The sequence below is a fragment of the Cibotium barometz genome, chromosome 9, assembly GCF_041138505.1.
Source record: "Cibotium barometz isolate CiBa-2024 chromosome 9, ASM4113850v1, whole genome shotgun sequence".
Taxonomy (NCBI): domain Eukaryota; kingdom Viridiplantae; phylum Streptophyta; class Polypodiopsida; order Cyatheales; family Cibotiaceae; genus Cibotium; species Cibotium barometz.
In genome coordinates, this window is record NC_141054.1 from 3,879,735 (window position 1) to 3,899,541 (window position 19,807).

The 19,807-nt window shown below is 35.8% G+C and overlaps 1 pseudogene; it reads right to left on the minus strand.

The window, feature by feature from the left end:
- Positions 1-5,736: 5,736 nt before the first annotated feature.
- The window catches only part of LOC147635174 (uncharacterized), a 44,266-nt pseudogene continuing 30,195 nt past the window's right edge, over positions 5,737-19,807 (minus strand).

Consider the following 19,807-nt stretch of genomic DNA (forward strand, 5'->3'; position numbering starts at 1 on the left):
TTGGTTAGTGGCCTCCCTCACCAATAAATAGACCCTCATTCATTTGTAATAAAATATTGGAGCTATACCATGCCAGTATTATATTAAAATAATCATATTTTCTATTATCTCTTAAATTTTCCCCTCTTGGAAGCTTGGAGTTCTCTCTCTCTACAAAAACTCTTGGAGTTTATCTTCTCCAATTGGTGGACCAATTGATTGGTCGGGGCTTCACTGCAATCAGAGAATCAAGCCAAACTTGGAGGTAAAATCAAATTTTTATGGTTTTTTTCAATTTTCTCAATAACTTTCTTCTTCTCAACCCCTCTCAAGCTTGAGAAGCTTTCTAAATGATTGTTTTAATTCAAATCAAGATTTCCCTAAAAGTCTTGATGTTTCATTAGAGAAAGTTAATCTTTATGCTTGATTGTAATGCTTTCTTTAAGTAAATCTCTCTCTCTAAAAGAATAGCCATCTTTATGGCTAAATCCCTTGGAAAAGGATGCTTCTCAATGATAGTCTCTTAATTCAAAGCTAAACTCTAGGCTTGATAAAGTAGAGATTAAGAAAATGATATTTTCATGATTTTGTGCTATTAAAATAATGGTAAATTCTTTTAGATTATTTATGAGTAGTTAAAAACTACTCTAATTCATTCTAAATGATAAATGGATTATCCTAACAAATTGGAAAAAGAGGAATGTTGAAATTAGATCAATCTAGTGGGATGATCATAGTTATGTTTAATTTAAAATTATGATTTAAATTCATAGTTTGATTTTAAGCATAAAAGAGAAACTACTATCATATTTTCATTACAAGCTTTTATTCTTTAGAAAAAGAATTGAAAATTATCAGTAATACCAGCGAAGCTATGGTAAAATTTTAAAAAATAATACATATCTTATTTTTATGCATAATGCTAAAAGAGGACTTCCTACCATATTCTAGGATTAGACATCCTATGCAAAAAGAATGATTTTTATCATATTCATGAGAAATACTATTTTTGTAATTATGCATAATTAATTGACTATGAGAAAAGAGTAAATTTTGGTAAATTTATTTTTATGCAAAAAGAGGAATTCCCATGATATTTGAGATCCAAGTAATTAAATGGAAAAGAGGAATTTTTGGCATAATTCAAATTATGAGTATTTATCAAAAGTGGAATTACATTATTAATTTTATTGAAAATTATGGTAGAATTGATTTTTATAAATCCCATGAATCTTTTACTCAAAAGAAGAATATTGAATATATTTCACTTGAGAAATTTGAGAAAGAATATGAAAATATACATTGAGAAAAAGTGCCTTCAACTAGACCAAGCAATTGGTAGAAACTTAGAAAAGTCCCATCGATATCGAAAGTAGAAAACAGTACTAAAAGTGGATGTGAATAGATGTGATGCAGGGCGGAATGAATGTAAATGAATGTGATAGGATGTAAATGGATGTGATGTGACTAGATGAGATGTGAATGTGATAAGAGGAGATTTAAACGTGATGTGATAAGATGTAAATGGATGTGATGTGAATGTGATAAGAAGAGATTTAAACGTGATGTGATAAGATGTAAATGTGATGTGATAAGATGTGAATGTGATGTGATAAGATATGAATGTGAATATGATGTGATAAGATATGAATGTGATGTGAATATGATGTGAATGTGATGTGAATGTGATGTGATAAGATGTGAATGTGATGTGATAAGATGTGAGTGGATGTGATGAGATGTTGATGAGATGTGATGTGATGTAAATGGATGTGGATGTGATGAGATGTGGATGAGATGTGATGTGATGTAAATGGATATGGATGTGGATGCGATAAGATGTGATGTGATGTAAATGAATGTGGATGTGGATGTGATGAGATGTGGATGAGATGTGATGTGATGTAAATGGATGTGATGAGATGTGATGTGATGTAAATGGATATGGATGTGGATGTGGATGAGATGAGATGTGATGATATGTGAATGGGTGTGATGTGACATAAATGGGTGGGAATGAGATGTGAAGTGATAGATGTGCATGTGAATGAATGGATGGATGTGGATAGATGAGAATGTGAATGAAAGGATAGATGTGGATAGATGAGAATGTGAATGAAAGGATGGATGTGGATAGATGAGAATGTGAATGAAAGGATAGATGTGGATGGATGTGGATAGATGAGAATGTGAATGAAAGGATAGATGTGGATGAATGTGATGAGATGTGAATGGATGTGATGAGATATGGATAGATGTGGATGTGGATGTGATATGGATGGAATGAATGTGATGTGATAAGGATAGATGTGGATGGAATGTATGTGATGTGATGTGGATGCAATGAATGTGATGGATGTGAATGGGTGTGATGGATGTGAATGGGTGTGGTGAGATGTGAATGGATGTGACAAGATGTGAATGGATGCGATGAGATGTGAATGGATGTGAATGCAAAGTGATGATATCTGAATGGATGTGATGTGATGTGATGTGAATATGATATAATGAGATGTAAATGGTGGATGTGAATATGATGTGATGAGATGTGAATGGATGATATGTGATGTGGATGGATGTGATGTGATGAGATGTGGATTTGAATGAATATAAATGGATGTGATGTAATGTGAATGGATGGATGAGATGTAAGGTGGATGAATGTGATGTGATGTGGATCTAGGTAGATGTGAATGGATGTGATGTGATGTGATGTGATATGATATGGATCGGGGTATATATGAATGGATGAGATGTGATGTGGATATGGGTAGATGTGAATGGATGAGATGTGATGAGGACGGATGTGATGTGATGTGATGTGATGAGGATAGATGTGATGAGGATAGATGTGATGAGATGTAATATGATGTGATTGGATGAAGATGATAAGAATACATATGACTGGATGTGGAATAAGCAATGTGAATTGATGTAGAAGAATGTGGAATAACGAGAAATGATGTGGAACAATGTGGAAAGATGAGAGTTTGTTAGAAATTGTATTTATGAAACCTGTTTTTAAATAACTGTTTTATGTCAAGAATGTTGGGGAAGCATTTTGAACATCTTGTTAGAGTGCAAGGTAGTATGTTTTGGTTAACATCTTTGGCATCGCTATTGGGGATGAGCATTTAGCTTAGGGTCCTCCATACATTTCACTTGCTAGAGTCTTCACATTGCCGAGTTGGAGTGCAAATCCACCGGTTATTGCATGTTGTATGTGTTTGTTTGCTTGTTTGATGATTTTTTTTACTTTGGCCATTGAACAATGAAGATCAATGGAGAATTGGAGCATCGAAGTCTTCATCGGATGATGCAGGAGACACAAGTAGGTGCTTGATCTTTGCTCTTAAGATTCATGCAATTTTTTATTTTGTTCAACATTTGTTAAGTTTTGCACAATTAGTTTAATCTTCTAATTAATCTCAATTCATAAGATTTTCTTAGGTATTCTAAGCATCATTAGGTAGCTAGGGACTAGCTCTAGCCTCCTACAAAAATAAAAATTAAAAAAAACATATGGGAAGTACCTCAATCATAAAAAATCTAAGGAGGAGAGGAGGAAAAATTTTCACTTCTGGAAGGGTTTCTGAGAAGGGTACAGTCGTACCCTTCTCAGTGCTACGGTCGTGGCAACTTTTCCACACCCATTCCTTTCTCCAGAGCAAATCTTTTGATATCTCCAACATTAAATTGTATAGAGGGCATTTAAAAAGGAATAATCTGCATTAATTAAGTGTAAACAACATTAAACAAGGGGTACTATCAGGGAATCTGAGTAGGTGGCTGTCAACACCTGCACCGCCCGACAATTCTCAAATCCAATGAAAATTTATAATTTTAATGGATTTTTTAATTTTATGGGTAAAATTTTTATTTTTAAAAGAATTTGAATGGTCACGGATGCTCGAATGGACACACCACATGCCAAATACCAACCCCACATTTTCTAAAATTTTAAAATAACCTTTGTCTAATTTTTCACTGATTTTTTAGAATTTTTTAAATTTTTTAATTTACCCTGAATGCATTTAAAATACATTTAAAATACAAACGGTGAAAAAAATTTGGAATCCCAATGGTTTTCCCAGAATACGAAAAGCCAACAGTTTCGAGAAAATGAAAAGACAAAAAAAAATCGGAATGTGAAAGGTCAAAAGTTTTCGGAATCCGCCGAAAGGTCAAAAGATTTCCCAGAATTCGGAAAGCCCCAAAAGGTTTCTTGGGAATGCGAAAAGCCAAAGGGTTTTAAGAGAAAAAATTTCCCATGTGACTCTCGGATACGTGACCCTAGCCTTAACCCCATAAGGTTAATCCTAAACCATGCTCCACTAGAGCTTGTTTCCATGCTCCCATGCTCACAAGCCTAAGCCTCCTGTTATATGCACACATAATGTGCATATAACACTCACAAAGCCACAGAAGAGAGGGCCCACTAGGATCTATCTTTAGCAGAGGCCATTGCTAGATACTCCCTAGAATCAAGCTCATGTTGGCGAAAGAGGCCCTCTCACAAAGACACAAAACAATTTCCAAAGATACAGAGAGTCTTGGAGGACACACTCCATGAGATGGAGGAACAACTAGATGCAGCACAACCGCCACCAACACCATCTTCCCCTTCCACTAGTGCAACCGAAAGAAAGGTGGGCATGCTCATGGAAAAGGCCATGGAGCTGCCCCTACTCGCCCTCCCCCCACAAAACCCCTTCTAGCACCTCGACCTCTACCGGCAGAGTGTCCGGCTCAACCTACCCCAGCACAACTTTTTTTCGTTACGAGCCCCTCTCCCACCAAACCTTTACTTATATCCTCACAAAGCTCCCCCTCTCCAGAATCATCCTCATTCCCATTTTTTCTTCCAAGGGCTCATCTCTACCCACCCCCAAATCTTCTCTACGAGCTCTCCCACCCGACCCTCTCCAAGCCATTATGATCAGCTAGTGTCATCTACTCTGATTTGGCCAACAAGCAGTAGACCAAGCTGATCTTATTAGCCTGTGTCCATACCCCTACAGTTGATGCTTCGCAACATCTCCATAGTAGGGGTTGGCACATGGTTGATGCAGCATACCACTCCCTCCACCACCACCACGAACTTCCTCCATACTCCGCGAGACTGGGCTACTTATCCTTTACCAGAGGTGCCACGTACAGATGGAAGTCATGGAAGCCACAGACATCTGCCAGTTTGATGACTTGCAGGTGACCTTCCCCATGGACTTCACACCCAAGGAAGCTACAAAGGAAGAGGCATTTTTTAGATCACATGGCCCAGCAAAATTTGAAGACAAAGCTCACGACCATGACTAGCACAACGGAGGCGATGACAACCATGGAGCCAGCCACCCCCACCACCCTCATCTCCCCCACATCAACCTCCACCCCCAACCCCTCTCACCCAACCACCCCCACCCCCACCCCCACCCCTATCTGGAACCTCAACACTACCACTATTCCCTCCCCAATCATCTTCCCCTATTTATTTTCCTACCCCACCTCCCTTACCAACCCCACCCTCACCTCCCACTTTGTCCCTTAATTTGGGAATGCACACTGCATTCTGAGACATCCCTTCCACCTCAGCAAAGCCCCCACCACTCCTTGATGCCAACCTCGCCAATGCGAGCTTCTTCATCGATTATCCCTCCACCAACTCATCATTCCTCCTCCCCAACCCTGGAAGAAGGTGAAATTATGCCGCTGCCACCACTTGAGCACGAGGAGGTCGACCCTTCGCTTAATCCACTCAACTTACAGGACCCCCTCGACCAAACGGAGTTCAAGCATGTGATACAAATCTTGCTCAGTTGACAGCTCCAGGCCATGCCGATTACACATATCACATATTGCATCATGGACATCAATGTCATGTGTCCTTGCATTGAGGCCAAGCATTGAACCTAGCGGCAAGAGCACCCACCACGACAACGAGGAGGCACTGCGACCCCTCCACATCAACCCTGAGTACCAATCAGAAGACGAAGGGCATGGAAACTTTTCCATAAGGAGCAACAAAAGAACCGAAAGCTATAATTTAACTTTTCATGGTTCGCTCCTCCAACGGTGCAATAGCCCTGTACTGAAGCTACCATGATTAAATGCTTCCACGAATTCATCCGCCACCAATATGATCAAGTCCTAGACCAAGCCGTGATAGCGACGATCAAATTCTTCAACTTGATCATCATGCTGCTAGAGGCCTTCCTTGACTAGGATCACTACCACGAATGCACGTAGGGCTTGGCCTTTAACATCAACAAAGGGCCAATGCTCAAATAGATTTTTGGATACTATGAGCAAATCATGTGGATGCCTACCCACCAGCGACTACATACTTTTGAAGACAAGATGGAGATGACATTTTAGACCAGCTATAGAGTCTTCCATCAAGCCCTCCCTACTCCTACCTTGCATTGCAACTTTATCTGCACTTATTCGATCTAGTACTGATAGATCCGGCTCACTCCAAGGACTGACATGAATTAGTGAGGGTATATTAACTACTCTGGTTACATTACTTTTCAAGCTCAACACATGCAAGAGATAATCAAGGGAGGTGAGTAAAAGAGCACTCACTTAGATTATGCATAAGAGAATGAGTGCATTTTACCGTTTATATGTGGCTTCTAGGGTTTACACTCTTGGGAAGCCAAAGTTAAAAATTAGGTCCTAGGGCTTATTTAGGCACACTAGCTTGTGCAAACACCTAATCCACAACTAGTATTCTCTACATAAGATCTATTGGTATGCCTTTAATAGACAAGAAACAATCACACAAGGAAAATAATATAAAATAAGCACATTCCAATGAAATCTGACATTTCTAGCGACTTCAGCCAAAATTGTTAAAGCTAGTAAGGTGGCCAGCGGCATTGACATTATGGGTGTCTCTGGCAACAGTTTAACACATACCATCAAGTTTGTGTAGCAAACTTAATGCAATGCATCGACTTTGTCTACACAGACAAATTTTCTTTAAGGTGATTCAATGCATCAACTTTGCATACATAAACAAAGTTTTAAGAGTGGATGCATTACATCAAATTTGTCCATAAACTTAATGTTGTGCATCAACTTGATACACAACATCAAGTTTCTATAGCAAAGTTAATGCAATGTATCAACTTTACATATATAAATAGTTTTTTTTAAATCGTGTGCTAATATAGTAAAACATGGGGATCTCCTATTTTAAAAAAACACTAAAATTATGTCCTTTTTGTGTGAATTTTTTAATAAGAAATTATTTAAAAACTTATTTATCTTTTAAGATTTATTTCAAACTATTTATTATTATTCAAATTTTGTTCACCAATAGATATAAGTACATTTTTTTCTAACATCTGTGAAAATAGAGTTACAAGAATGTGCGCACACACAAACACACATAGTGGAGAAGCTCAAGGGAGCACACAATGAGATGATAGATAGATAATGAATGTGTGTTATACAAAGAAGATAAGTATACCCCAAGATGGGTGTATAAAGCATGGGAAAAAACCTCCTAAAGAGGGAAAAAGTGTGGTCTTAGTGTGTTCACACACATCACTACCAAATATGGCTACAAATCCCCCTTGGGAGTGATGATGTGAACAATGGTTAAGCTGGAACTAGAAGTATAAACATGTGCCAGGCTCTTTGGACTATTGATATAAGGAGCCCAGATTAGTTCCCAAAGGGAAGTAAGTTTAAAGCTCTGAAAAGCTTAAAACTTCTCTTGTGGGAGATCCTTTGTAAACAAATCTGCCAAGTTGTCATGTGTTGGCACATAAGCCGAGCTGATTTTTCCCATAGTAGAGTATCTCTCCCTGACATAATGATGATAGTGCACCTCAATGTGCTTTGTGCTTTGTGCTTTGTGCGAGCTCTCTGCCATAGTGCTCTGACTATCAGTGAAGATGGTATTGGCTAAGGACTCACCAATACCCAAATCATCAATAAGGCACCTGAGCCAAACACACTCAACTATAACTATAAACATTGCCCTGTACTTAGCTTCATAGCTAGAAGTAGCCATAGTAGGTTGCTTCTTGTGGAGCCATGATGTGCATGAATCACCAAGGTTAAAGTGAAAACTACTCGTGTGTCATAACATCCAGCCTAGTCTGAGTCTGTAAATGCATGCAGTTGTGATTTAGCCCCCTTCGGATAAAATAACCCAAAGTCCTTAGTGCCCTTTAGGTAAACAAAACACCCGTTTGACAGACTATCAATGTTTTTTTATTCATGGACTATGCATAAATTTGCTCAATATTGAGACCACATACTGAATGTCAAGCCTGGTGTTACACAAAAAGATGAGGCATCCAACAACTTCTTGATACAAGCCAACATCAAAAGAGACCTACATCTTCGAGACTTAGTCACAAACTTAGCTCCATACGTGTAGCCACCACATGTTTATAGTCTTCAAGATTGAACAATGCATCTATGTATTTCCTCTACAATATAACAATGCCATCATTACGTTGTCAAAACTCAATGCCCAAGTAATAATGCAACGGTCCAAGATATGACATCTCAAAAGACTTCTCTAAATCAGCAGCTATACTATAAAAACTGAAATATGAACATCATTAAGGCCTATGAGCAGCATGTCATCAACGTATAACATGATGACTAATAAAACCTCCTTAGTCCCCTTTAATATAGAGGGTACCATCAATTGGACTATTGCAAAAACCCTATGCAACCAAGGATACATGTATCTGTTCATACCATGCTCTAAGAGCCCACTTAAGACCATATAAAGATTTCTTCAATCTGCATACTTTTGATTCCTAACTTTTCTGAAAAAAGACCATGAGGATGAGATATATAGACCTCCTCATGCAAATCTCTATTCAAGAAAACAGTTTTGATATCCAATTGATGTACATTCCAACCTTTATGTGCTGCAAATGCAATGATAGTCTGCATGGTAGTCATATGAAATATGGGTACAAAGGTTTCACCATAGTCAATGCCTTTCTCTTGTGTATAACCCTTTGCAACAAGCCTAGCTTTGTATCAATTAACACTTCCATCATCTTTACATTTGAGCTTGTAACCCATTTTGTACTAGTGGCCTTCTTGCCAAAAGACAAGTCCACCAAATCCCATGTATCATTTTTTAGTATATCAAATCATACTCAAATTGCATAGCACTCATTCAATTTTTAGATTTCTTTGCTTCATCAAAGGAGATAGGTTCCTCTTCATCACATAAACTAGCAATAAGAGCATAACTTGCATCAACAAGAGATGCATGATGAGAGCCTGCACGTGTTCTACTAGGCAAAGGAGTGGCCAATTCGCTATCACGTAGTGTTTACACTAGCCATTTTGGCATACTTTAGTATCGCTTAACGCTTCCATCCGCTTTACATTTGAGCTTGTAAACCCATTTTGTACTAGTGGCCTTCTTTCCAAGAGGCAAGTCCACCAGATCCCATGTATCATTTTTTAGTATCGAATCATACTCACATTGCATAGCACTCATCCAATTTTTAGATTCCTTTGCTTCATCAAAGGAGACAGGTTCCTCTTCATTATCACATAAACTAGCAATAAGAGCATAACCTACATCAACACCTACATCAACAAGAGATGCATAATGAGAGCTTGCACGTGTTCTACTAGGCAAAGGAGTGGCCAATTTGCTATCACGTAGTGTTTGCACCCATTTTGGCATACTTTTAGACTTCACAATCTCCCTTCTTTCTTCATCAACTGCATTGTCCACATTTACCTCATCAATAAGATAATCTATGGGCTGAAAAACATGCTGATTTGTAACCTGTGTGGGGTGATTTTTAGCATTCCTTAGATTACGCAAATTCTCTATATCAATGTGCCCTGCATTGAACAATGAAAGGAGAGTGTCAAATAAATCCTACGAACATACATTTTGCTATTTTTTACATGAAAGCAAGGGTTGAATTGCATCTTCCACAAATACTGTGAGATCGCTCTGCCCCCTCTGGATTCCCAGTAGAGCTGACAGCGGAAGTAGCCCCCTCATGCGCGGGGTAGAGTTTCTCACTCGTGGCCTCGCCCACAAATGTCCGGGCACGAGACTAGGCTAGTGGTCACTCCGAAAACCGAAACCGAAAAAATTTCCCATGCCCAAAAACGGGGACAATTCCACCTTTTTGAATTTTCTTAACGAATTTTTCTAACGAGATCAATTCTAAACTATCCTTCACCTGAATAAACTAGATAGAAGGAAACTATCACTGATAAAATTTGATCATCTGAGTAAATTCAATGCTTTTTCCTAATCAAGATCAGGCACAGTCGTCGATTCACTCAATTGAGAAATTTATCAGGGAATTAACTAACTATTCGAATCCTAACGTATTCCTAAGATTTTTCAATTTGATTATTAAAACTCCACTGATTCCAGCCTAACCCCATCCGGCGGCCCATGGGTTAGCCACCACCCTGCCACTGGAATCGATGGAACCAAACAAGTGCTCACCCATCCATAATTAAAATGCCTTTCTTAACTTTAGCTTTAGAAAACAGATATGCACACACTCCTCTTTAAAACTTTCATATAAAAATAATCCACTAACAAAACAAATACGGTCACAGATTTCATAATTCAAAATTTCCATTCAATCCCTTGTTTCACAAAAATAGTACCACTCTGGACTCTCTATTGTTGGGACCAACCGGTCAGCAAACGAGATCCAGTAACAGATTACAATAATCATTCCGTCACCATACATATATATATCTTCCTCGACATGCGCATGGGTGTCCTAAGCACCACGAGCCCGTGCATCGCCTGGTCAGAACCCTCCAGGATCCTCCTTAGGTTCCTGGCACTTCACTTAGGGACCGCTTCGTCGGCCCTCGCCCATCGTACCAAAAGCGCACCATTTTTCACCATACCTAGGCTGGTCAAGACCTGGGCAAGTTTTTGCCGCGTGAGCTGTCCCTCAAACACTCCCCGCTAGCTGTTGCAACCGAACTTCCCTTAGATAAACATATATGCCAAATGCTTCCTCCAAGCATTCTGGCGTAAGACAATCCTTTAAGAAAACAGGGGTTCTATGCAAGATTTTAGTTTTGATTTTGTTTGTTGAAAACCATGAATAATCTTAAATATGTATCTCAATACTTCTAGATCCAGGTCTGAATTCCAAACAGAATTCCTCAAATTCTATTAACTTGATCCTCAGATCAAAATCAAAAGTCTTAACTTAGTTTTAGATTTGGTGGGTGTTTTGAGTACGTTTTTCTCGAACTGAGCACATCGTTATCATTGATGAAGGAATTAGGTCTTGGTTAATAGTCTGAATCAGAGTTTGGGTCTGGAAAGGTTCTTCCTAAACTATCTTTCTCGAAAGGTACTATTTCCATTTCTCTTTTTTTAAATTTTGTTCGACGAATATTTACTTACAGATTTCTAAAACAAGAATTTCTTATGACGAATAAAATAATCATTTATCTTGATCTCCGACTTCGATAGTTTAATTGAATTATCTCATTACCATCTTAGTGAATATGAAACGGTAGCATTTCTTCTCACATATTATCTACTTATTCATTTTTCCAATTTTTATGAAAATTAAACAGAGGATTAAGAGAACCCTTATTTAAATATAAAAATTTCTATATGCATCTAGTTATGCATAAAATCCAATTTTGATAAAAGTCACACTTTTATCATCATAAAAACCATGTATGATGAAAATCACTCTTTTAACATGAAAGAATTTCTTTTATGCATACAAATAATTTATGATAAAAATCACTCTTTTAATTTTAAAAAAAAATCTTTTATGCACCCATTTATGCATAAAAATCATTTATGATGAAAATCACACTTTTAATATAAAAATATATATCTGTTATGCATATGTTTATGCATAAAAATCAATTATGATGAAAATCACACTTTTAATATATAAAAAATATCTTTTATGCATATGTTTATGCATAAGAATCATTTATGATGAAAATCACACTTTTAATATAAAAAATATCTTCTTTACATATATTTATGCATAAAAATCTTTTATGATGAAAATCACACTTTTAATATTAAAAAAATATCTTCTATGTATTGTTTATGCATAAAAATCTTTTATGATGAAAATCACACTTTTAATATAAAAAAATATCTTCTATGCATATGTTTATGCATAAAAATCTTTTATGATTAAAATCACACTTTTAATATAAAAAAATATCTTCTATGCATATGTTTATGCATAAAAATCTTTTATGATGAAAATCACACTTTTACTATATAAAAAAATCTTCTATGCATATGTTTATGCATAAAAATCTTTTATGATGAAAATCACACTTTTAATATAAAAAAATATCTTCTATGCATATGTTTATGCATAAAAACCAATAATGATAAAACTAACACTTTTATAATAAAAAAACAAATATTCTTTATGCATACTTTTATGCATGAAAATCAATATGATGAAAGTAACTCTTTTAAAATAAAAAAATAATCTTTTATGCATTATTTTATGCATAAAAATCAATATGATAAAAGTAACACTTTTAAAATAAATATAAATTTCTTTTATACAAATAATCAAAATACATCTTCTATGCAGAAAAATAACACTTTTAGAATATAGAAACCATAAGGATTACTCTTTTAGAATAATAAAAGATAATACTTATTTCTAAATTTTTTAAAAATTTTGCCATAACCTCCTTTGTATGGCTGACCATTTTTCAATTTTTAAGTCTCTAAAATTAATTAAAAGTGCACCAAGAGTATTTAAATCATTCTAAAGTAAACATTTTTCTACTTATTTAAGAGAAACATTATGAAAAACTTGATTTTATTCATTAATCATTCATCTAGGATAAAGAATGGTTGGATTTACTAGAGAAGAGAGGGGAATGTCTTTTTGTAATGAGGCATAACATCATTTTTAATTTAGAGAAGACAAAAATCATAAAAAAAACCATAAAAACCATAAAAAGAATAGAAAAGAGAAGAATCTCGAACTTACATAGATAATTTGAGAGCTTTCCTTTGGCTTGATGGTTTGAGGGTTCAACTCTTGTTTGAAACAAGAGTGGCCACCAATCTTTTGGAAGAAGGAAGGTTAAAAACTAATGAATTATGAACCGCTCATTGTAGCTTGTGATGCCAAAATATTCTTCCATGGCTTCCACCCATTTCTCCACAGCCTCGCCTAGGTTCTCCCCTTCTCCTTTGAAGGGTCCAAGTGGCTGAGTCCTATGAAGAGCCTTGCAAACATCAGGGTCAAGCTCGTCATCTTCAGAGAGAGGGTCTGGCTGACGGCCACGGTTTCCTTGTCTCATGATTCTGTCAAAATTTTATATATTATTAAATTTTTATTTTGATATTATCCACAAGATCCTAAGACGTAAGAGGTTCGGAAAACAATTTCTTAAACAAGATAATGATCTTATTGGAGATCTATGACATATGTCCGATAACAAATTTTTCTTTATCAGATCGTCCATAAACAATCACTTATACAACAGGGAATTTTTCTCTAGAAAACATTTCTTTATTTATATAAAAGTTGCAATATATGTACATAGAGCAGCTCGGCTCCAAAATTCAAAATCTCCTCGGGAGTTGCATTAGACGACGGTACTAGGCCATAGGCAGCCCCGATACAAACGTTCACTTACTGATGACAAGGGAGCTATTATTTTCTCCTTAGGAATAAAACAACTAAGGAGTCTGTAAACTTGGCATGAAAGCCTGAAATTTCGAGGCGTCAAATGATATAGAATGATGCCACGCACCTTTTTCAGTTTTAACAGAATCATAGCCAATGAGAGGTTCTGCCACAGCATTGTACGGCGGTCACAAGAGGCGTGGACATACTGCCCTACAAACCACTTATGCTGTCGTTTCTCCACTGGGTTAGGAAAATATAAATCCTTGAAATGGCGTGCGAGTCTAGCTCGGCTTGTTCGAGTTGAAGCGGAAGAAATGAGATGCTCGAAGGCGAACACAGTCATATCTTGAGACTAGGTGAGGTCAAGAATACCAAATAAATAGGGAACTTCCATCTATAAAAACAATTTCTTTGATTAAAAATTCTTCAATAAAGAAGCTTACGGAATGAAAATACATTATGAAAAATGCTTTTTCTGAGTTTTTATTATCAATTTCTGATAAGAATTTGTTTATGCTTATTAGCTTTCAACTTCGCTCTGATACCAACTGTGAGATCCCTCTGCCCCCTCCATGCACCGGTTTCCTGGTAGCTGACAGCCGAAGCAGTCCCCTCATACGCAGGGTAGGGTTTCTCACTCAGGGCCTCGCCCACGAATGTCCAGGCAGGAGACTAGGCTAGTGGTCACTCCGAAAATCGAAACCGAAAAAATTTCCCATGCCTGAAAACGGGGACAATTCCACCTTTTTGAATTTTCTTAACGAATTTTTCTAACGAGATCAATTCTAAACTCTCCTTCACCTGAATAAACCAGATAGAAGAAAACTATCTAATAAAATTTGATCATCTGAGTAAATTCAATGCTTTTTTTCTAATCAAGATCAGGCACACAGCCGTTGATTCACTCAATTGAGAAATTTATCAGGGAATTAACTAACTATTTGAATCCTAACGTAATCCTAAGATTTTTTAGTTTGATTATTAAAACTCCACTGATTCTAGCCTAACCCCATCCGGCCCATGGGTTAACCACCACCCTGGCACACTGGAATCGGTGGAACCAAACAAGTGCTCACCCACCCATAATTGAAATGCCTTTCTTAACTTTAGCTTTAGAAAACAGATACGCACACACTCCTCTTTAAAACTTTCATATAAAAATAATCCACTAACAAAACAAATACGGTCAAAATTTCCATTCAATCCCTTGTTTTACAAAAACAGTACCACTCTGGACTCTCCATTGTTGGGACCAACTGATCAGCAACGAGATCCAGTATAACAGATTACAATAATCATTTCGTCACCATACATATATATATATCTTCCTCTCGACATACGCATGGGTGTCCTAAGCACCGTGAGCCCGTGCATCGCCTGGTCAAAACCCTCCAGGATCCTCCTTAGATTCCTGGCACTTCACTCAGGGACCTCTTCGTCCGGCCCTCGTCCATCGTACCAAAAGCGCACCATTTTTCACCATACCTACGTTGGTCAAGACTTGGGCAAGTTTTTGCCCAAGTCTTGGCGCACCATTTTTCACCATACCTAGACTTGGTCAAGACTTGGGCAAGTTTTTGCCGCGTGAGCTGTCCCTTGAACACTCCCCGCCAGCTGTTGCAACCGAACTTCCCTTAGATAAACATATATGCCAAATGCTCCCTCCAAGCATTCTCGCGTAAGACATTCCTTTAAGAAAACAGGGGTTCTATGCAAGTTTTTCGTTTTGATTTTGTTTGAAAACCATGAATAATCTTAAATCCGTATCTCAATACTTCTAGATCCAGGTCTAAATTCCAAACAGAATTCCTCGAATTCTGTTAACTTGATCCTCAGATCAAAATCAAAAGTCTTAACTTAGTTTCAGATTCGCTGGGTGTTTTGAGTACGTTTTTCCTGAACTGAGCACATCGTTAACGAAGGCATTAGGTCTTGGTCAATAGTTTGAATCAGAGTTTGCGTCTGGAAAGGTTCTTCCTAAACTATCTTTCTCGAAAGGTAGTATTTCAATTTCTCTTTTTCTAAATTTCGTTCGGCAAATATTTACTTACAGATTTCTAAAACAAGAATTTCTTATGAGAGGAATAAAATAATCATTTATCTTGATCTCCGACTTCGATAGTTTAATTGAATTTTCTCATTACCATCTTGGTGAATATGAAACGGTAGCATTTCTTCTCTCACAAATTATCTACTTATTCATTTTTTTAATTTTTATAAAAATTAAACAGAGGATTAAGAGAACCCTTATTTAAATATAAAAATTTCTATATGCATCTAATTATGCATAAAATCCAATTCTGATAAAAAGTCACACTTTTATCATCATAAAAATCATTTATGATCAAAATCACTCTTTTAACATAAAAGAGTGATGATTTTTATCATCATAAAAATCATTTATGATCAAAATCACTCTTTTAACATGAAAGAATTTCTTTTATGCATATATTTATGCATACAAATCATTTATGATAAAAAATCACTCTTTTAAGTAAAAAAAAACTTTTATGCACCCATTTATGCATAAAAATCATTTATGATGAAAATCACACTTTTAATATTTAAAAAAATATCTTTTATGCATATGTTTATGCATAAAAATCATTTATGATGAAAATCACACTTTTAATATAAAAACAATATCTTCTATGCATATGTTTATGCATAAGAATCATTTATGATGAAAATCACACTTTTAATATAAAAAAATATCTTCTATACATATATTTATTCATAAAAATCTTTTATGATGAAAATCATACTTTTAATATAAAAAAATATCTTCTATGCATTGTTTATGCATAAAAATATTTTATGATTAAAATCACACTTTTAATATAAAAAAATATCTTCTATGCATATGGTTATGCATAAAAATCTTTTATGATTTAATATAAAAAATATCTTCTATGCATATGTTTATATGTAAAAATCAATAATGATAAAACAAACACTTTTATAATTAAAAAACAAATATTCTTTTATGCATACTTTTATGCATGATGAAAATCAATATGATGAAAGTAACTCTTTTAAAATAAAAAAATAATCTTTTATGCATTATTTTATGCATAAAAATCAATATGATAAAAGTAACACTTTTAAAATAAATATAAATTTCTTTTATACAAATAATCAAAATACATCTTCTATGCAGGAAAATGACACTTTTAGAATATAGAAACCATAAGGATTACTCTTTTAGAATAATAAAAGATAATACTTATTTCCAAATTTTTAAAAAATTTTACCATAACCTCCTTTGTATGGCTGACCATTTTTCAATTTTTAAGTCTCTAAAATTAATTAAAAGTGCACCAAGAGTATTTAAATCATTCTAAAGTAAACATTTTTCTACTTATTTAAGAGAAACATTATGAAAAACTTGATTTTATTCATTAATCATTCATCTAGGATAAAGAATCGTTGGATTTACTAGAGAAGAGAGGGGAATGCCTTTTTGTAATGAGGCATAACATCATTTTTAATTTAGAGAAGACAAAAATCATAAAAAACCATAAAAACCATAAAAAGAATAGAAAAGAGAAGAATCTCCAACTTACATAGATAATTTGAGAGCTTTCCTTTGGCTTGATGGTTTGAGGGTTCAACTCTTGTTTGAAACAAGAGTGGCCCACCAATCTTTTGGAAGAGGGAAGGTTAAAAACTAATGAATTATGAGTAAAATTCACTGTTTTTGGCACTTGGGAGAGGCAGGGTAACAATGCAAAACACTATTAAGTTTCAACAAGGGAGAAGGATTCTATTTATAGGAAAAAGTGAGCTTCTAACCAAGCCTACTGATTCTAGAATTTTCCAGATCAGTTTGGTCAATTTTTGACCATTTTTAGGTCAGTTTTGCTCACTTTTTGGATCTAGTTGAAACAAGAGAGAGGAGAGATGAAAATATCTCATTATTTGGGAGTTTAAAACTCATTCAAGCATGTGAAATAGGCACCTCCTTCATGATGGGAATTCCCCCATATACTGAGGTGTCAAAAATGCATCATTTCACCTAAATATCTCTCTTTTTTAACTATTAACCTTGTCCTTAGTCAACTCTTCATCTTATGTGAGTATTTACTCATTTTTGGGAGATTTTTCTTTTATTCTTCTATTTATCTCCTTCCTACATTTGGATGAATCTTATTGGTCCATAGGAACCTTAATTTAAAATTTCAAAAAAATCTTGACCCTCAGGATAATGCCTCTTGAACAGATTATACTTAATTTCTAATGCACCTTCTAAAAATCTTTTTGAACTTCTGATTCAGGGGAGCTTAATTTAATAAGTTGAGATATTTTTCTATCCAAAAATATTTAAAAACTGAATATTCTCTCTCTAGACCAAAACTGGTAGAAACAAGATCTTTTATATTTCTGAAGAGATACTAGACATCTTGAGAGGCTGGGGAGGAATCTTACAAAAATACAACATCTCTACTCATAAGATTCCACTTGGTAGCAGGATGATAGAGATGGTAACCCTTACTTTCCGAGTTGTATCCCACAAAATACATTTAACAGCCTTATCATCAAGTTTACTACACAAGTGCATAAGCAAGACAACCAAAAATGCATAAATGAGCCACAGAGAGCTTTTTGCCATTCCAAGATTCAAAAGGCATAATTAAATGTAAAGCCTTTATAGAACACCTATTCAAAACATATGTTGCACATGACTGCTTCTAGCAAGAAACCATGAGGTAACTCTTGATTTTTAACTATACAACTTGCCATCGCTGAGAGACCTATTTTTATGTTCAACTACACCGCTTTGCTGAGGTGTGTAGGGCACAGTATATTGGTGTTTTATCCCATTATTAGCCATATATGCATGAAACTCCTTAGATACATACTCCTCCCCTCGATCAGTATAGGGGTACCAATCTTACATGTTGAAGTATTTTGAACCATTGCATCAAAGTGCCTAAAGCACATAAAAACCTCTACTTTAATCTATTTCAGTGAATATATCTAGGTATGCCTGGAATAATCATCAACAATAAATATGACAAAATAGAGTTTGCCCCCAATAGATGGCGTCCTCACAGGACCACATACATCACTGTGTATAAACTGTGCAAGATTTAGACAACTCTAAACTGAACCATCTTTGGGAAATGATGCCCGTTGCATTTTTCCAAGAATACAGCCCTCACAAACACGTTTGATAAGGGCTTCAAGATGTGGAAGCTCAGACACCATGTCATGTTCATGCAAACATAGTAAATCGCCAAAGTTTAAGTGACCAAAGTGTGCATGCCACAGCTTAGCATCACCCATTTCTTTTGTGGTAGAAACTGTACATGTAGCATGCCCTTGTCTTTCATATACATCTAGCCTATAAAGGCCATCAAACAAAGTACCGTAAGAAAAAATTATCTTATCTCTGTGATCATGAACAATACACCTATCATCCTCAAACTGAACCACTAAGCTAGCCTTAGTAATGGCAGAGACAAATAACAAGTTCCTCTTGCTCCTTGCCATATATAATACATCTGAAAGCATGATTGTTCTACCATTTGCAGCAGTGAGAACAATTTTACCAACTCCTTTTACAAGATATAAGGAGTTGTTTGCACATGTTACAGTGTTTCCCTGTGGAGCAGATTCAAGTGATGAGAACAAACTATGATGAGAAGTAATGTGCTTACTAGCACCACTATCAAAATACCAAAAATGTAATACCCGTGCATACATCCTTATGTGAAGGGTCATAACTGCATTACACAATGAAAGCCCAATCATCATGTGCATAGTTTGCAGATTCTTTGTTTTTTGCATTGGATGTTAATGCATTAGCACAGTCATACCTGAGTCTTTCTTTTTCTTCTTCTCCCATTTCTTGCACTCATTAATGTAGTGACCATGTTTCATACAATAGTTGCATTTTTCCTTATTCTTTGGCTTGTTGCCTTCCTTTTCCACAGGCTTGCTCGATGACCCTGATTTAGGCTTGTAACTACCTTGAGAAAAGGATTTACCTTTACCTTTTTGTTGACTAGCACTAGCAGCAAAATCTTGATCTTCTATATGCATGACAGATCTATTTGCCTAGATTTCTCTTCTTGTAAGAGCATAAAAACGAACTCTTCAAACTTCAAGGCATTTGGATTGCCTTTCATCATAAGTCTGATGGTAGAAGCAAAACCTTGATACGAGTCCGACAAGATAGTAGGCACACC